At 39.3% G+C, this 15,625-nt stretch overlaps 1 long non-coding RNA gene across 3 annotated transcripts in view; it reads right to left on the reverse strand.

The window, feature by feature from the left end:
* The window catches only part of LOC112669414 (uncharacterized), a 133,010-nt gene that overhangs the window by 59,520 nt on the left and 57,865 nt on the right, over positions 1–15,625 (reverse strand). For all 3 annotated transcript variants that reach the window (XR_003142234.3, XR_007405892.1, XR_003142233.3), the window contains exon 3: positions 2,619–2,679. This is a non-coding gene — a long non-coding RNA (uncharacterized LOC112669414). The remainder of the gene's footprint in view (positions 1–2,618; positions 2,680–15,625) is intronic.

Below are 15,625 nucleotides of genomic sequence, written 5' to 3' on the forward strand. Positions count from 1 at the left end.
ACCTGAGCTGAAGGCAGATGCTCAACTGACTGAGCCACTCAGACACCCCAATAGGATGGTCTTAGAACCAAGACATAACTTGTCTTTTTTTTTTTTTTTTTAATCTATCTATGATAGTCACACAGAGAGAGAGAGAAGCAGAGACACAGACAGAGGGAGAAGCAGGCTCCATGCACCGGAAGCCTGACGTAGGATTCGATCCCGGGTCTCCAGGATCGCGCCCTGGGCCAAAGGCAGGCACCAAACCGCTGCGCCACCCAGGGATCCCCAAGACATAACTTGTCTTGAGAGTGCTTGGCAATATATACTGAAAGCCTTTAAAATGTTCACATTTTGTGACAACACTGTCGTTCCCCATCTTGTAAATGGTTGCCCCCAGAACTTTGGTGTCATCCTTAATTCTTCTCTTTCCTTCAACTCATTTCTTATCTATCTGTAAATCCTTAGGCTCTTCGTTTACAAGAATCCAACCATCTTTCCTCACCTCCCCTTCCCACAGGTCATTATAATATGTCTATGGATGATTGCAACAGTCTCCTAGAGGTTCTTTCTGCTTCTACCTCTGCTCTCCATCTCATGCAGCAGTCATGTGCTTTTTTTATATAAAACTGAGATCTGGTTATTCCCTTAATATCATCCCATTTCTGGCGTACTTAACCTGTGTGATCTTGTCCTTGGCTTCCTCTCTGGATGCTCTGAACCTCCATCCCACAATTCTCTGTCTCATCCTCTCTGCCACATTCATACTATCCTCCTTGCCTCAGAGCCTTTGCACATATCATCCCCTCAGGTTGGAATGCTCTTCTTCAGACATCCACAAGACTAACATCGCTTAATTCAAAATCACCTTCAAACTTATCAAATGTCAACTTACCAGCAAAGCCTTTTATGATCACCGCAGCCTCTATCACTCTCTTCCCTTTCACTTTCTCTACTGTTTTGCTTTTATCCGTAGCCATTACCACCACCTGACATCTATAGTTGCTTATTTTCTATCTCTCCCCACTAGAATATAAGCACACACAGCAGGAACTTCAGTTTGTTTTCTGCTACATGTTCAGGACTAGTAGAGTGCCGGGCACATAGTAGGACTTCACTAAATAGTTGATGAATCAGTGAGTTGGGTTTGTGGAATTTCTTTTGATTCCCATCACTTCATTTGGTGTGCTTCTACAATCTACCTATCAGATTCTAAATTGAGGGCATGTCAAAGTCCAGAGCTTTTGGCCAAGTTTTTGTCTAACAGTAATTATAAGGGTAAGGCTTTGTGGTTTTCTAAGAATAGGAGTTGAAATTGATCCCAGAAATTCATAAAAATCACACTCTGCAGCTTTTAGATTTCTCTTTTTCATGCAAAACCCCCAATACATTTTGTTATTGCCTTCAGTATCAGTATGAAAGTCATTTCCTATAAAGTTTCCCTGATCCTGACCTCCCACTCCTAGATCCCCCCCCAAAATGTATTTTCTGCTGTGTGTCCCATAGTCCTTCATTTTCCCCCTACCAAAGCACTTCCTGTACTTATTTTTATTCATGTTTAACTGATTCTTTCTCATGGCTGGGCCAACAGTACGATAAAGGCAGAAACCAGATTGTTCCTGTTCATCAGTATGTCTTTAGCAACAGACATGATGAAACTCCAGTCATCTTTTTCAGATGGATTAAAAACTGAATGAATGAATGAATGAATGACCAATTGGTTTCCACCTCTAGGAAGATCATGCAATGCACAACCTCCCAGTGTCCTTGCATGGTAAGTCTTGCTGTGTTATTGACCACTGCAGCCTCTTTTGGGTTGTAGAAATAGGAACATCCCTGTTATAAGATATGTAGTAGAAGGCAACAAAAGCAGCTGCAAGTATTTCCTGTTGCAGGAAAGTAACTCGGGAAATACTGCAGGCTTCAGGATGAACCACTCCAAGATCATTCTCAGTGCAGCCCAGGTACACTTTCCCTCAGAATAATATCTCCATAGTATTTTCAGATCATTGATCGGTTTGCATAGTGATGAACGTTGTGTAACTTTGGAGCTTTCTCTGTGCTTTCTAGGACATTTCAAGGCAAAGTTAAGGATAGGACTGAGAAAAAGGTGCAGAGAGTCACATGCAACCACTAAAACCAATATAATAATCCAATATAATAATCCTCACATGCATTTTCTTAGCTCAGGCTATAATATAGATCACAGAAGAATTAGGTGAGTATTTGCTGAACGTAGGCTGTGAATTAACTATACAGATTTTACTACACTAATGGAAGCAAATGTTTGTGGGTATTTATGCATATTCTTATGTACAATTCTAATTTAACCCCAATCCTATCCCCCTAAGAAACTGGTGAAAAACTTGGCCAATCATGGCTGATGGCAATTTCAATCATTTTGGGTTCTCTCGGAGGTTCTGAGTCTCTTGTTTTCACCTGTGGTGACATATTCTGATCTGCTTTGAAATATTCTCTTCCTTCCAAGTAATGTAGGGGATTCTCAATCTCACTACTGTGAAAACAATGTATTCATCAAGTTTATTTCTACATTTCTAAGCTTGTACTTCTTGTTTCTAATTGGCTATTGAATGGATTAATTTAATGTCAAAACATTCAATGTGCCAGTTGCCTTTTACCTGGGGAAGTCTTTCAGTTGGAGCAATGGTGAAAATTATGTAGGTCTTCCTGGCTTTTTGCCTAGAAGAGAACAATTTTCAAATTGAATTCACTTGAAAAAAAAATCTTCTTATTTGCACAGAAGTTATCGATTGCTACTGTACTTTCAATGATATATGATCAAAAAGTTTCAGTGGCTTCAGTGGGCTTGGGCTTTGCTGTTTAACCATTTCATTCCCAACACATGTGGCTTCTATGCATTCATTAATGCTGACTAACCCTTGAGCTTGATTCTCAATCAGTGTTAAGGAAGGTTTTAATGTTTTGAGCTAAATGCAATTTATGTCGAGTCTTTGCTTACTTGGAGTCCTTAATTCACTCAAAATGTATTGAGTGTGTGCAATGTGTCAGGCACTAAATCCGGGAGATGTAAGGACAAGTAAGAAAGAAATTACAGGCCAATGCAAGAGATAGGAAAGAAAACAACCGATTAAAACAGAGGATGATAAGTGTTGTAACTGAGGTCATTTTATAGAGACTTAATCCAGACTGGACAGTTCCCTAAAGAGCATTGCTTTCTTGTTTTGTTTTTACCATATTAACCCTTTTTTGGCAGTTTTTTTTATTGAAGTACATCAATAGACAATATGTTATTAATTTTGGGTGTACAACACATTATTGATTCAATAATCCTAACCAGTTTAAAAATGCAGTTCAGTTCAGAATTGTTAGGTATATTCACATATTGTTTCAAGAAGAGGATAAGTGGCATTATATAATACCTTTTTTTGGATGTCTGTGGAAGCACACACTTGGGTAATATGGGTATATTTGTTTTGAGTGATGCTGTCTCCCTGACTCAGGTGTTTTGTGCCCCCTGGCATTATGTGCTATTGAAAATAACTACTCGAATATAGTAAAAATATTTATTTATTATTTTCCAAATGCATTTAACACTCGTACTTCTATGTCTTTGGTCATGCCTTTCCTCTTTTCTGAAATGCCCTTCCCTTCTTTTCCACATATCCACAACTTTGCTCTGCTTGCCCCTCAAGACTCAAGGAAAGGTCCACCTGAAATCTTTCTTCTATTTTCACATCATCTACTCCAAGGAACTTTACTCCTACTTGACAACCATACCAAATTGTTTGGAATTTAGCATATGTTATCTTGGAATGTTATTCTGATATTAATATATAAATCCAATCTCCCCAACTGAGTTACAAATACCTCAAGGGAAGAGACTATGTTTTAACAATAAGTTACATGTGCTTAGAACCTTAGGCATGCATTTAATATTGAACAATGTAATATGTGCAAGGCATATATTCAACCAGAGGACATGATGACATGGGTCCTGACCTGGAGGACCTCCCTGTCTAGTGCTTTCATTTACTGTATCTCATTTCCTCTTTCACAAAAATTTGTGCAGTAGTTAAGGAAGATATTATTATCCTGATTTTATGACTAAGGATATTGAAACTGAAGAGACTAAGTCAGAAGAGACTGCTGATGTTGGAACTGAGGCCACTACAATTTTTCAAAGAAATGTAGAGTGGAAGGAGTATGGGCTCCTGAAGAGATAGTCCTTTGGATCCCAACCCTTCTACTTGCCGTCTGAGTGGATTTGGAAAAGTTATTTCATAGCTCAGGGTTTCAGTTACCTCATCCGTGTAATCTGGATGATAATGTCTCCTTTACAGAGTTGTTGGAAAGAATAAATCATTAAGAGTAGTATGCAGTGCCTAGTAAGACCTCAGTTAATGATAGCTATTGTTCCTAACCACTGCTACGACGGCCACCACCACTGCCACTACCCTTCCTCACCACTCTCACAACCCTCTTTGCATGTCTTGCATCCCCAGTGCCCAGCACATGGTAGGTACTCATTTACAGTGCTGTTCTTGCTATGTGCACACTTACCTACAAGCAGGGCTGCTATCCCAGCAGTGCATTCAGCACAAGTTCAAGTCTTTACAATTGGTGTCCATTCTGACTGGACCACTGTCTCTTTTGATTGGTTGGTGCCTTTGCTATTTTAGTTGTAAAATATTTTGCAAAGCACTCCAGCCCATAAGTGGGGTACAAATATCGTTTTATTAATATTATCCAGTGTAGGGAGCCCCTTACAACTAATGGCTCTATCTTTCTCCATCAGCCAACACCTGCCACAAAGAAGTATCCCACTCAAAGAATTAATAAGCTAATCCGGTTTCAGAGAATGTTCACAATACTTGGCACATTGCCCATTTAGAGTCACCCTTGTATAGGGATTTTCTGGCTGTGGGATATCAGGGAAATACCTGGAAGTTGGGTTTAATCAACCACCAGCCATGGAATTGATTTTCTTTTTTTTTTTTTTTAAGTTTTTTTAAAATTTATTTATGATAGTCACAGAGAGAGAGAGGCAGAGACATAGGCAGAGGGAGAAGCAGGCTCCATGCACCGGGAGCCCGATGTGGGATTTGATCCCGGGTCTACCAGGATAGAGCCCTGGGCCAAAGGCAGGCGCCAAACCACTGTGCCACCCAGGGATCCCTGGAATTGATTTTCTTATCACTCTGGCTCAGGAATTTCTATTTGGTTATATTTCTGACAGGTCAGACATTTCCTAATGTCATTTAATTTAATTTAATTTAATTTAATTTATGATCCTTGCTCAATAATCATGACTCCAGGCTAATGATGCTTTGAAAAGAACCACAGTATAGCAAGTGGGCCTTTCAGAAGTGTCAGACAGAGCTGCTTTTCAGGTCTCAGGGCATTTTCCACAGTACCCTCAGCCTTAATACTATCAGAAGAGGTGGGTGAAGAGGAACCTCATTAAACATCTGGAGGCTATGAAGACATAAAACCACTGAGCCAGATGGGACCATACCGGCATCAACATGGCCCTTTGGAGGCAGCCCATGTATGCCAATGGCTTAAGTGTAAATGCACACAGAGGCTTTTTAAACTGCCTCTGCCTCAAGTGCCAGGGAACAGGTTCCTGGCAATAGCAGCTTCTCTGAATCTCATTGCAGCATTGTTCTGACAAAGGAAGTATTGTCAAAATCCAAGCTGGGAGCCTGTGCTGCTTGGGGGAGCAGTAACAGAGATTAAAGGGCATGAAATGCAAGTGTGCACTTGTAATGAAATTGCCCTTACTTACGGCCTGGTTGGTACTCATGATTGCCATGGTATGCCTCTGTGATCAGTCTCAGCATAATGAAAAATAGCAACAAACCTTAGCTTTTCAGATGGCTTATATCAGGAGTAGATAGAAGTGTTTTCAAGGCTGAGGGGGTAATGAAGAGGAATCCACGATGCATAGAATAGCAATTGATGCTTACTCATGGATGCAGGAGGAGTCTCTGGGTGAGAAATATATTAGCTGGAGGACTTCCTACACACAGGTCTTAGTGATTTAATGTCTCTGACTAAATGTCAACATCAGACTGTGTTTCTGACTATCCCAGCCTCCTCAGAGATTGCATCATTTTCTTTGAGAACTAAGATTGCTTTACTGCAGGTGAGAGTCAAGAAAGGTACATCTTTTCTAGAATAGAATTTGACCACACACACACGTACACACACACACACTCCATGAAATAGGGGTTCCACTTGGAGGTATTTATGTTAAGGAAATTCTCATGTGTGTTGCAAAGATTTAATTATAAAGCTGTTCATTGCAGTACTTTGTATTTTTTAAGAGAAAAACCACAGACTGCCCAGATGTCTAGCAATAAGAAATTGGTTGCATAAATCACAGCACTTCTACAAAATGGAAAGCATATAGTAAGAGAAATACGTATAGAGAAAGTTTAAGGACAGGAAAATTGTTTCCAATATACTAAAAATATATGTACATATACAATAACTGATAAGAATATACATAAAATGCTAATAGTGATTTTTTGGGGGTAGTGGGTTTTGGTTGCTTGTTTTATTCTTTTTTGCTTAATTATATAAGAAAATGCATGATTTTTATAATAAGAATTGCCTTTCTGTTTCTTTACAAAACAAGAGAAAAATAATAACTACAAAAATAGGTGCATGAGTCAGTTGTGAACATATCTAATTATAGCTGGTTAGAGCTAAATACTTATATGTATAGGTGACTATGATTTCATGTTAATTTGTGGTATACATTTAAATTTTAATCTGAGGTCGCTATTTTTCTTAGGCCGTACGCAGACAAAAATTTGTCAGAACCACATAAGAATGCTGTCCATATATGGAGTTTTTTGTTATCATTCACACTCCCACCATATGGATAACTCAACATGTCCCAAACACACTCCTATTTTCCCATCTTGCATGTGTTGCATCCCATTGGAATATCTTCTCTCATTCATCCTTGGAAACCCTATCCATTCATCAAGGCCCAGTTCAGCTCTACTTTGTGAGGTTTGCTCTAATTATCCTCTTTCAGGAATAGATTCTAGCTCTTCATCTTTGTAAGCTTTTGACATTTCACAGTATGGGTTGTGTACATATCTTATACTCACTAATAGATTGTATGCTTACAGAGGACAGAGTCTTTACTCATCTTTGTATGCTCTAAGGGTGGGAGGTATTGGGATGCCTGGGTGGCTCAGTGGTTCAGCATCTGCCCTTGGCTCAGGGTGTGATCCCACAGTCCGGGGGTCAAGTCCCACTTCAGGCTCCCTTATGGAACCTGCTTCTCCCTCTGCCTATGTCTCTGCTTCTCTCTGTGTGTCTCTCATGAATAAATGAATAAAATCTTTTGAAAAATAAAAATAAAAGTGGGAGGTATTGACAAAAAATAGTTACTAAAATATTCACTGAATATATAAATGAATTAACCCCATTTTCAGAATATAGAGATACAGAAGACACACATAAGTCTGATTTGCTTGAAAGTCTGACCAATCTAGCATTGATCAGAAAGTGAAACCAAAATGAAAGGTAGATTCCTGGCTATTTTGTGATTTTAAAAAATATTCTCATGTTTAATTAGCACTCACTTTTTGAAACAGGTCTTAAGATAATACATAGCTCAAGGAGTATTTATGTAAAACAGACATGCAAGGGATACACTCTGAAGTATTATAACCACCACAGTTTATAAGCCTTTCCAGGAGAATCTTATCCCTTGGGACTCACAATGACAAGGGTGAGGAATTTGGTAGCTGGAAATGGCTGTCTTCTGACACTTGCTGCTGAGCCATCTTTCCACTCCCCCAAAGTGATATTGTTAAGATCCACTCTGAGAGCTTCCGAAATGACATCTTGGTTTGAAAGCACTTTGCAAGTCATAAAGGGCAAGGCAAATGTTAGTCATAATTATTACTATTCAGAGAAGTCTTTTGCAAAATGCTTGTGGCATGAATCTTCCTGTTTGAGAAGGGGAGTCTGCTATGCCTGAATTGGTGCTGCCTTGGTTATTTTCCTTTGGTTATTCAAGAACTTACTTTAGGCAACTGCCCTCTGTGGAAAAGGACTTGTTTTGTAAATGTCAACGATTCAAAAACATTTCTAAGGGGGATTCTCACCACATACAAATCCGAGGCTCAGCCACAATATTCTGACACTTGATGCCAACACTCAAGTCCACTTCCACATTGGGACTTCCACTCTGACTTATATTTCAAAAAGTATTTCCAAATGATGAGCTGATACCTTTTACAGAGTCCTCATTTGCTTCTCAGGATAAAAAAGACTGATTAGAGTCTGCAATTGGCAAACTTTTTACTAGCTATGTTTGCATTTGCTCATACTATTGTTTAGAATGGATTCAAATATGGTTCCATTTGTAGACAGTTCATAAATAGTTGGTTCTAAGTTTAGCCTTAATCCCTTGGGAATGAGTTCTGTTTATGGTTCACAATGTGACTTCCTAGTTTGAAAAAGAAAAAAAGAATGAGCAAATCCTCTAAGACTTAGAGAAAGTACTTTCTATTTTGTGAGCTTTCTTAAAAACTCTACAAGTGTGATTAAGCTGCCTGTTTCCCAGCAGGATGCTTTGATGAAAAACTAGGTGTCTATGTACAGACCAGCTAACTTTAGGGGGTCCCCACAACTTCCAGTCTTGAAACTATTGTATATCTCTGTGGGTTGTATGTAACTGATAGCAATGAAAATTATTCTTGTCCATTGCGATACAAATTAAAAGGTAGAAATAAAATTGATTTCTTCCCCCCTCCTTCTATAAGTCAATTTTACAACTGTTCATAAATTCATTTCAGCATTACTTATTGCTAGTATAGACATGTTACTCCGAATTGACCTTTGAATTGGTTGTAACTTCTCACTAGGTTTCTCATTAATTAATAAATTAAAATTTTTGACATGAGATTGACATGAGAAATGTTGACATTTATAGGATTTTAAAGATATTCCTTAGGGTCCAACATTTATTTCTTCTTTTCCTTTTATCCTTAGGTTATCCGGGGACCAACAAATTCTCCATTTCACCATAATAGTCCCTCTGTAGCTAAAGAGATCACTATCTTCTGAGATCATTCATTAATTCATTTAATAAATATTGAACATTCATTTATTTCCAGGCATTGATGCAATGCTGTAGAGAGAGGAGATGGTAAGCAAGCAAGAGTGGAAACAGGGAGACCACACAGGAGTCTATTATAACAATTCCAGTGGTAGATGAGGGAGCATGAGCCAAGATTAATGCACACTGACTATAAACAGATGAAAACCTTAAAGGAAAAGCTAATAGGATTTACTGATGGAGTACATGAGAGGTATAAAGGAAAGAGGGAAGCCAAGGAAGTACCTAGGCTTTGACATGATTAGTAGAGTAAGTGGTGGTGCCATTTTCTGGAAATTGGGAAGACTGGGGACAGGGGTTGAACTAAAACGTTCATTCCACCAACTGCTGAGAGTGTGGACAACTGATAGCTTGCAACCTGGTTCTCCCTGTTGATGATTGACCTTCTCCAACCAAGACCACACCCACTTTGTTATCATTGACTAACTGACATGCAGATAAGCCCTGACCCCATTAGCCCAATTTTTTTTTTTTAAACTTTTCTTTTTTTTTTTTTTTTTTTAAATTTTTATTTATTTATGATAGTCACAGAGAGAGAGAGAGAGAGAGAGGCAGAGACACAGGCAGAGGGAGAAGCAGGCTCCATGCACCGGGAGCCCGACGTGGGATTCGATCCCGGGTCTCCAGGATCGCGCCCTGGGCCAAAGGCAGGCGCTAAACCGCTGTGCCACCCAGGGATCCCTAGCCCAATTTGATATAATTCTTGACAGGCTTCCCAGCTCTGGGGCTCCTTTTGGAATAATCTGAGACTTTCGTTATAATGGCAACTCCTCCCTCTGCCTAATCTCACTTTCCCAAAGGCGTGGATCCTGAGGGTAATAAATTTCTTGCTTGCAAACCTCTAGCAACTAACCTCCAATAGGAAGCTAGAATTCAAAAACAGGAGTTCTCTCATGCATCATCTTCCACAATCCTGTAAAAGGTTATCTACAACAGAGATTTGTTAGTGGATCCTGCAAGCTTATCCTCACCTCATTCCACTCCTCCCTACCCACCCCCCCAAAAATCAGTAGCTATTGCCCATTACCAGTTTGCCCATTACCAGTTTCCTTCAAGACCTTTCACAGTCTCGCCACCATTCTTCTCTCTCCAACTTGTTGTAATCTTCCACCACAACCTGTTTTTAATTCCACCTAATCACTGTTTCCTGGAAATTCTATGTTTTTACAACTTTGACCTTCTATCAAAGTGCCTGGTAACTCTTCATTCATGTTCTTCTTTCAGTGGTAAAACTATCCATACTACAAAATGTGGTTCAAAACCATACTTCAAAATCTATCAGTTTTTCATGAAATCTCCGAATTTCCCCAAGGGAACATATCTTTTCTCTGTGCTATTTTGTTGTTCATGTGTCTGTTATGCCAATTACACCGTGAGCTTCCCAGAGGGAGAGAATGTGGGTCCAGTACAGTTACAAGAGCTTAAGAGGATTAAGACTCCATCTTCCTTTTTTTTTTTTTTTAAGATTTTATTTATTTATTCATGAGAAACACACAGAGAGAGAGAGGCAGAGACACAGGCAGAGGGAGAAGCAGGCTCCATGCAGGGAGCCCAACATGGGACTCAATCCCCGGTCTTCAGGATCAGGCCTTGGGCTGAAGGCAGCGCTAAACCGCTGAGCCACCAGGGCTGCCCAAGACTCCATCTTCCTGATCTTCACTTGAACTGCCTTAAGTCACCCATTCTCTGTCCTTATGTTTCTAACAGAAATAAAGTGAATGTCCTTTGTTTTCCATTTGGTCTTTGGCTCATACTCGCTTCATCTTTCCCTACTCTGGAGTAGGCAAGAGAATGCCAGAAGGAACATCATGCATGTTCTCTTCTTCTTTACCCAGACCTGTAGAGCCTAGATCTAGCTCTGAGAAGCTCCAGTAATTTTATTCCTTTCTCTTGGTCCACCCTGGCCCCTTTTTATTTCTCAGGAAAACCACACCTAGCCCCAGACATTGCTAGCTGAAATGTAATTTTAAAACATAAGTATGAAAAATAAATAAATGAATAAAACATAAGTATGTTGAAGAAGTATACCTGAGTCTCATCTGCCTATTTCTTCCCCATTCTGCCCTATCCCCAAGAATATATATCCCTTTCGGGTCTTGTAAATGTTTTATTCCTTAATTCCTAATTTGGTGACACTTGTAAAAAGATGAAATGCTTGATGTCATCTTTCTCTACTACTTTCTCTACTTTCTACATCTTTCTCTACTTCCCTACTCTCTACTATTTTCTTCCTTCACTCTTTCATTTATAGAGGATCCTCTCTGCCTTGACTCTTTGGTGGGACCTTGTGTTACCATCTTCATTGGTAACTTCCAAAGAAATCTGGAGTAAATATAGAAGACTACATATGTGGTTAACTCTGGGGCTCAAAAAATGCTTATTCATGAGAGAAGCAGTGGAAGGAAGGGAAGAATGGAAGAAGAGAAAGAGCAGTCTAACTCAGAGATCCATTTTTGCTGCACTTCTTACTAGAAGGTGTAAGAACATCCTATGCACCCTGTACATCTTGTGCATACAGAATAGAGTTGCTCAATATTCTGAGGAAAATGTAAAGGAATGAACATAAGAAGTTTGTATTTTCAGATATTTATTCATACAACTGTAATATCAAGTCATATCTTAAAAGTGGCCTCAGGGGGGGAAATACTTTTTCTCAGAAAGATTTATTTTAAGGTGATCAGGTTACTTTAGACTTTCTTAAAAATTCTGAATCCATGAAAGTTGATTGTGATGGTAGAATTATGTGCTTCCTTTACAAAGACCCAAATCTATTGAACTTAAGGTTAAATGGAAAATTAGTTCCTCAGAATTTTCTTACCCTTTTAAAAATATACAATGTTTCCATGCCCTTTTGATGAAAAGTGTCAGTGGCATAAAATATTAAGGGAACAAAATATCTAATAAAGCTCATTAAAATTTAAAATCCACTAGTTCAGAACTTATGATAATTCTGACAACGGCTAAGTTGATGTTTTCTTTCCATTCCCTATGATAATAAAGTATTCTGAATCTGTTATATATGTTCAAGTAGATATGAAGGGAAAATAGTTCACTCATTAAAGGAAGAAACTTGTGAAGTATTGTGGTAGCCTCTCTTCACTGGCAAACAATATTTTAATTATTTTTAAACTTAATGAATAAAGTTGGGTGGGGACCTTTATATTGTTTTATGTGGCTAATTTAGATTCTCAGCAGGTGTGGTGGAGTGGAAACGCTCCCATAAGTGCTATCAGTGTGATATGTGACAACACGTCTCACTTTGGGGCTTGTCTGCCCTCCCTCCTATCCTGGGTTGCTGTGAGAAGCAGAAGAGCTGCTCTCTTTGAAGGTTGCCCCTCCACCTTCACCAGACCTACTCTGTCTGGAAAAGAAGGGGCTGAGTTTATTGATCTTGTTATTTTCAGCATCTCTCACATAGTAAGCACTAAACATGTAAGCCATGGATATGTAATTAAATATGCGTATTTTCTTGTGGAATAGCCTTCTTTTTTTCTATTTTCTACTCCTGCATTCTACCTCCACCTCCCTCCACCCCAGTCTAAATGTATCTTGCGTTCAGCACAGTTCTGTGATTAGAATCAGTTGCTTACTGTGAACAAAGGACTTCATTGCTAGCAGGTGTCTATGAATAGCCTTAAGAAATATTTCTTATCCTAAATGTATTTCTTGATCTAATGCGATTTAATGAAATGAAAGCTTTTACGGGCAAACTACTCCCTCTGCTGCCACCATGTCCAGATGTGGGGGTCACTGGATGACCCGATCCATGACCACATGAACCGAGTGTCTACACTGCTTGCTGCTGCCCAGCCCTCAGTGGTCTTAGAAACCACCATTGCTGCAGCAAGTCAAGGGGGGAGGGGGCCAGAGTTGGGCAGTGAATCATGTCAGGAAATGGCCCACTCCTTGGTTCATCTCCACCTACTCTCACCTCTTCTGCACAGAAAATTCACATGCCCCTCCGTACTGCATGCTCACCCTGTTTCCCTGATGTTCACCGAAGCCCCAGTATAATGCCAGACACTGAACAGATCAAGAAAACCCGCTTCTTTGAAGAAATGCTCTGAGAAGGAGTTCTCATCTGCCTGTCTTCCCATAGCCATGACAGACTGCAGGCTGAGGACCATTTTCTGACAGACCCCCATACATCTCTGTTCTCTGAGTATTTTGTCTGCAGTGAGCAAGTGTGTTTGAAACACATTACAAAATGTGATCACAAAGGGCATCTGGGTAGGTCAGTTTGGTAGGTGTCTGATTCTTGATCCAGGCTCAGGTCATGATCTCAGGGTCTTGGGATGGAGCCTTTCATCAGGCTTCACACTCAGTAGGAGTCTGCTGGAGATTCTCTCTCTCTTTCTGCCCCCCACCACACACTCTCTCTCAAATAAATACATTTTTTTTAAAAAAAGAAATGTTATCACATGTAGTCAAATTTTCTTGCTTTGGAGGAGAAGGGGATGCAGGGTTGTGTCTTTCCATTTTTCAACCCAGAGTTGAAAATGACTCTGTTACCAGGAGGAGACTGAGGAGAAGGAAAAATGAGGACTTATAGACAACCCTGAACACTGCGGAGAATCAATAAATATTGACAGGCAAGGGAGAGCGGTTTTGCCAACCTCAACTAATACCTGCTAATAACACCACACAGCAATTTGCCACCAGCCTGGGAACTCTGGCCTTCCGTTCCCCAGGAGAATCTCAGTGGCCCCTCCCAGCAGCCCTTGAAGAAACAGCATTGAGTTGTAGGTTTCTGAGAGAGGATAAAGTGCTTGGAGGATGAGAGCACTTCTGATTTCCTAACAATTAAAACTGCATCGTTGTAGGCTTCTGTTAGAAACATGGCAACCTCCAGGTGCCTCGTATGGCTTTTTGAGACTCTGGCCATACATTCCTTAGACCACACTAATGCATGCACAACACATTGGCCTGGGGGATCGTATAATGTTTGGTCTATTTCACAGGTCTTTCCAAGATGTTTATGCCAGAACTAGAAGAATCCAATGAAACATGACTTTGAAAATTACTAGCTGGTTTGAGGGAGGATAAACAGATCATAAGGGCTTAGGTGAGGTTGTCCATGTTTCCTGTTAAATTGCCTAGTAGGTTTTTTTTCATATTTTGAGAGAGATTAGAGAGAGATAAATCAAAATGTAATAACAGTATGCAGAGTTACAGCTCTGAGGTTTTATATATTGCCCAAGGCAAGTTTCAAAATCCTGTTTATGTGTGGCTAGACCAGGATTCGTACCTGAATCTCAGGATACTTTCTATCTGTCCTTTTACCTGTGACTCCATATCAGAACTTCTCTCCAGATACCATGGAAAATACTCCCTATATTGCAGGTTCCATTTTTTTCTAGTATGTAAACATTATCCTACCTGATATATCAGCAAATCAATGACCCAAATATTGATTGAGCTGATCCCAATTGTGTGTGAATCACAGGGTCAAGCTCTGTGAGGAAAGAAACGAGTTTTGTAAGACAGAGGCTCTTCTTCCAGGCAAATGGTCACAAGTTAATAATAATAGGTATTATTTATTGTAATCTGCTGTGGACCAGACATTTCACATTCATTATCTCATTTAATCATTTAATCTTCCCAGGAGTGTGTGTGTGTGTGTGTGTGTGTGTGTGTGTGTGTGATTTACGCTATTTTATTGGATTAAAAATCACAGGCAATGCTTCTGATCTTGCTTAAATATAGCCATGCCCTATGAATCTCATATTTAAAGATTAAATTATTAAAATAAGTACAATTACAGTGGTGAGTAAAAATGAGTACAGTGGTGAGTATAATAGGGCCAATTTCTACTTCATTTGACAGCTGTAGAAACTGTGACTCTGAAAACTTAAGAAATAAAAGAATCCCTATTGAAATCTATGACTTCTTTGAGTCTAAATTTGAGTGTTTTCCTTTATCCTTCATTGTTTCCTTGTTCTTACTTGGGATACAACATAAATTCTTGAGAATTTAAATAAAAATAGAAAATTTAATATTACATCAAGTAAATTAAGGACATGCTACAGGTAAGACAACAGAAAATGAATTCCCAAAGTGTAGTTCAAATTATGCCCTCTCTTTTGAGAGACAGCCTAGTAAGCTTGAACTGGGCCCTGAGGGGGTGGGTAAAATTTGGATACCTGGAAAGCAGTGGTGGAGGACAATATTTTCAGGTTTCCCTTTTTTTTTTTTTTAACTAATGTAATATTTGATGTCTTTTATGCATAACAAAGTATCCATAAGTGGGATGAATCTCTGGGAATTCCTTATAATACTCAAGCAAAGACAAATCAATCAATAAGCTGGGGGATAGATCCAACAATGTTGGCAAAATGATATTGAAGGTTGAATATTATGGTTGAAATTATGCAGTGGATTACTGGGAGATCATTTTTCTAGCCTCTCTTCCTCTAGTGAATGTTTGAAAAGTTCCACGTGAAAACCTTCATAATGAAAGTATAATGGTTGCACCATTTGCACAATCAAGGAACTCCATCTTCAAAGATCTGT

Source organism: Canis lupus, chromosome 25 (assembly GCF_003254725.2).
Source record: "Canis lupus dingo isolate Sandy chromosome 25, ASM325472v2, whole genome shotgun sequence".
In the NCBI taxonomy this organism is placed as follows: domain Eukaryota; kingdom Metazoa; phylum Chordata; class Mammalia; order Carnivora; family Canidae; genus Canis; species Canis lupus.